This window comes from Choloepus didactylus, chromosome 4, assembly GCF_015220235.1.
Source record: "Choloepus didactylus isolate mChoDid1 chromosome 4, mChoDid1.pri, whole genome shotgun sequence".
Taxonomy (NCBI): Eukaryota; Metazoa; Chordata; class Mammalia; order Pilosa; family Megalonychidae; genus Choloepus; species Choloepus didactylus.
In genome coordinates, this window is record NC_051310.1 from 176,288,465 (window position 1) to 176,293,603 (window position 5,139).

The 5,139-nt window shown below is 38.6% G+C and overlaps 1 pseudogene; it reads right to left on the bottom strand.

Annotated features, from left to right (window-relative positions):
• Positions 1-3,465: 3,465 nt before the first annotated feature.
• LOC119530788 lies at positions 3,466-4,808 on the bottom strand (annotated as a pseudogene).
• Between the last annotated feature and the right edge of the window lie 331 nt (positions 4,809-5,139).

Below are 5,139 nucleotides of genomic sequence, written 5' to 3' on the forward strand. Positions count from 1 at the left end.
TTTTAATTTACATACTTCAAAATTCACTCTTTGTGCTATAAAATTTTACTGGTTTTGACAAATGCACAGTGTCATGTACTCACCATTACAATATAAAGATGCCCTAAAAATTCCCTGTGCTTCATCTGTTCAATTGTATTCGTGTACCAAAATATTATCTCTCATCTATAGATTTATAAGTAAAGTCAGAATTCCAATATACGACAAGGGGACAAGGATTGAGGAAAACCCAAGAGAAAAAGTTTTGTCAACTCTAATAGCTCATCAGGTAGCTAGTATGGCAGCTGGCCCCCAACAAACCATGCCTTCCAAAATTCTTGCCCATATATAATATTTACATAACCATTCCAGCCTCCTGCACAGGTGAGTCAAAGCCTGTCAACTCTTAGTGATGTTTAGAAGAAATGTCTCTCCAGCTGACCTAGGCTGCAGTGCAAGTTTGTTACCCAGAGAATGATCGGTGCTTGAAGTGTCTTCTAGCTGATGAAAGGCTGATAGGGCCTGAGGCAAGTCCTGACCATACAATACAGCAGAAGCTACAGTTCTTCTTGGCAGGTAAATGTATCAATTTTGAGAAAGAGCTTTGGCATGATGCATGGCCCAGGTAGAGACTGAACATATTAAAGAATACAGGTGACCACCCAACATGAACCGGCCATCATTTACTGACTGCCTGTTTTACCTATTTATGAAATAGGATGTTTCTAATGCTCTTTATCATCAAATAGAGGTGGAACAGGTGAAATGACCTAGGCAGTTCCCATCAGTAAAAGTGCACACACACGAGACCCATTGGATTCATAGCATGTTCCCTATGATTACTGATTTAGGAAGAAACATTTTGGACCCTGCACATTATCCTGATGTCACTTTAAATTGTCTGCTGTGACATTGTAGCCCTCTCTGCACTGAGTACCCAATTGTACAGATTGATTTGAAGGAGATACGGTCTAAAGAAAAGGGTCTACATTAACCCATGGGAAGTGACTAATGGTTGACTTGGTGTTTAGTCTATTCATAATAAGAGTTTAATAGAAAAATTCCTAAAAAATCTCAAGGATTCAATAGAATAAGATTGTATCTCTTCTCATGCATAATCTAAAGTAAGTCTTTCTTGTCAGACAGTGCTTCTGGGTAGCTCTCCACTAAGTAATGATCCTTCCATCTAGCACTTGAGTCCATCTTGAACTTGAGTCTTTTACTGTATCCTAGGCATTTGTTTGTCAGAGGTTAACAGAAGGAAGGAAAGAAGAGAGAGGGAGACGAAAGGAAACAGAGGGAGAAAAGAGGGAAGAGGTTCTTGTGAGATATTTTAGGGACCAGGCTTGCATGTAAAGGGCATTTTCTTTTCCCACATTCCCTGAAACTGAGCTAATAACAGTTAAGTACAAAATATAGTCTACTAGTGCTTAGGAGGTACAAGAAATACCTTTGTCAAAGTTGGAGATTTTGAAAAAAATTTGGATATCTGGTTTCAATGCTTAGGGAAAAATCAGGAGTATATGCCCCTTGCATGTGTGGAATCGGTCCAGAGTGCGAGGATATTTGTGACCAATGTAAACACCTATCAAAAGGAATTTTCAATAACAATGCTCTTTGTAATCATGTGGACAAGATGACTTACCCTGTGTATATCAATTTATTTGCTCAAATATTCTAGTACCTTCTCAGATAATTAATGAAAAAAGAAAGGGGCTATGCATAGACTCAGTAAGAGGCAAGATGTCCCAATTAGTTAGCAACAATGTTCAACCCTGCATTCCAATATAGTACCATATTGCAGGGGATCTAGTTATTCCAATTGGTTAACTATTGGCTACATGTACACTTCTCATCATGGGAAGATCAGATATCCATTCCCACTCCCAGTAGAATAGCTATTGTGTTTATATTTAGATTTGCTTTATCTGCCAACAATGCTTGCATCAACAGCACTACCATTCTTAAATTTTATGCATGCTTTATTCATCATTATTGTTTCTATACAATATTACTTTTGTCCAAGGAAATTATTTTCCAGTTTAAATTTGAAGATGATCACCTAAAGCCCATGGGCTTTTCTATTCCTTTAGCCCCAATAGCCATTGGACCTATAGAAGAGTGCAATGGTCTATTAAGACTCATTACAGTACCAGCCCAAGAAAAATCTTGAATGTTTGGGGATGCTGTCCTAATGATTGCAAAATATTCTCTGAAACAATGACTTATTTTTTTATACCATAAGAAAGTCTCTTAAACAGTGACTTGTTGCTTTATATACTATAGCCAACATATATTCTAGTTCCAGGAAACAAGGGGAAAAAAGTGGCTGTTTTTCCTAATAATGTATGCCCATTTCCAATATTTCAAACTACCGTCACTCAGAGTTCTGCTTTTAGGGGCTTTTGGAATCCAGTAGTGGAATGTTTCTATCAGATGATACAGAAATGGTTACACTGAATTGGAAGTTGTGACCACCACCCTCTTTATTTCCTCACTGCACAACCCAAACTAGGGAGAAATGATGTTGCATTGAGTGACAAATTTTGTTCATCAAGGTCAAGGAGAATTGTCACCATACAAATCACCAAAAAACCCAACAATATATAGATAAAATTCAAGGAGAATGATGGGAAAATATTAGAACTTTTATATTCTCCAGTATTTAAGGTGATTCTGGAAAACTATATTTTTGTTATCTTTTTAAATTAAATAGTTTTTGACTCAATTTTGAAATCAATAATGTCTAAAACCTCTGTGTAATGAAGGATTAGTCAAAGCACATATCAACTGAACAAAGTATAAAGAAAAGGTAGATCAATTTAACTAGGTTGTAATTAAAACCATATTTCAAACAAGGCTGTTAATAGACAATAAAAAGGCAACTGCTTGTCTCTACAAAGAATACACTATCCATGCTATATACTCCATAGATTGTAAGCCTCTTGATATTAGGAATTATACTTGATAGTGTTAAATAAATATTGGTTAATTTAATTAGTTTTTTTAACTGAACTTGAATATGATAAACAGCAATTTGTAAAGAACTGTGGACTTTAGAAAATAATATCTATATTTATCTATATCTATATCTATTTCTATAAAAGATTAATGTCTATCTTTGTTTCAAAAAATAAATTTAAATTGCTTAACAACTGAGATAAAGTACACCACAGCCTATTATAGCTAATGGATGGGATGGTATTCTCTGATGATGTAAAAGTCTACCACATGGACAGTGAAATTAAATGTATCATCATAGAAAGGACAGCATATGGTATTCTTTGTTATACACATAGTTTGGAATTATTACTTCAAAAGATTTTTTTAACTTTTCTTAAAGCCTTTACTTTGAGACATGATGGAAAACTTTACATGATCACAAGAATGAAGACAATCTAAACAGAGAGCTTCAATGTCTGTCAGCTAATGTAAAATCACAAGTGCTGGAAGTATGACAGGCCATAGGACTGAGAGAAATGGGTATTAGTATTCCTCTCTTTCTTCCTCACCATCTCCTTCAACGTAATCCACACCAACCTCCTTATAATCCTTCTCAAGGGTATCCATGTCCTCATGGGCCTCAGAAAACCCTCATTCCTCTATCCACTTACCCATGTACTGGTGAACAAAGGTATGCTTTGCATACATCAGGTCAAACTTGTAGTCCAGAGGAGCCCAGGCCTCAGCAGTGGCTGTGGTATTGCTCAGCATGCACACAGCTCACTGGACCTTGGCCAGCTGTCCACCAGATACCACAGTGGGAGGCTGGTAATTAATGCCAACCTTGAAGTCAGTAGGGTACCAGTCCACAAACTAGATGCTATGATTGGTCTTGATGGTGGCAGTGGCAGCACTGATGTCTTTGGGAACCATGTCACCATAGTACGACAGGCAGCAAGCCATGTATTTTTACCATGGCAAGGGTCACATTTCACTATCTGGTTGGCGGGCTCAAAGCAAACGTTGGTATTCTTTGCTAGAGAAAGTTGTTCATGGTAGGATTTCTCAGCAGAGATGACAGAAGCATAGGTCGCGAAAGGAAAGTGGATGTGGGAATAGGGCACTAGGTTGGTATGGAATTCTGTCAGATCAACATTCAGTGCACTGCAATACCTGAGGGAAGCAGTGATGGATGACACAATCTGGCTAATAAGGCAGTTAAGTTTGGTGTAGGTTGGACACTGAATATCAAGGTTTCTACAACAGATGTCATAGATGGCCTCATTCTCTACCATGAGAGCACAATCTTAGTGCTCCAGGATGGTGTGGGTGATGAGGATGGAGTCATAAGACCCAACTATAGCTGTGGAAACCTGGGGGCTGCGTAAATGGAGAACTCTGGCTTGGACTCCTTGCCATAATCACCATCAGCAGAAAGGTGAACCCAGAACTGGTTCCCCCATTAAAGCTGTGGAAAACCAAGAAGAACTGAAGACCTGTGCGCTGGTCAGCCAGCTTGCGAATTCTGTCCAAGAGGAGGTCAATGATCTCCTTGCCAATGGTATAGTGCCTACAGGCATAGTTATTGGCAGCATCTTCTTTGCCTGTGATAAGCTGCTCAGGGTGGAAAAGCTGGCAGGAGGTGCCATTGAGAACTTCATCAATGACTGTGGGTTCCAGGTCTGCAAACACTGCCCTGGGTGCATGCTTACCAGTGCTTGTCTCACTGAAAAAGGTGTTGAAGAAGCCATCTCCTCACACAGTGGTCTTGTCACTTGGCATCTGGCTGTTGGACTAGATGCCATGTTCCAGGCTGTAGAGCTCCCATCAGGCATTGCCATCTGGACACCAGCCTGGCTGACATAGATGGAGATGCATTTATGCATGGTGACTACAAGTTAGGAGGTGAAGACAACAGGAGCAGACAACGGATCCTGGTTACCATCCCCAACAAGCTAAGAGTTGAGGTAAATAATGCATTCCAAAAGATTTTAGAATGCCATTATTTGTTTTATTTCCATGTTCCTTTTCCCAAAAAGGCAAATTAGAATCACCAAAAGCATGATCTGCAAGATATGCAGACACATATCAAATAACAATTTAAGAATAAAGACACAAACAATAACAACAATGAAACCCTAAAGATTAAAAAAGAATTAAAAAATCATTCAGTATGCATCTTGGTTAAATAGTCTCCAGATGGCAGTCTAGCACTAC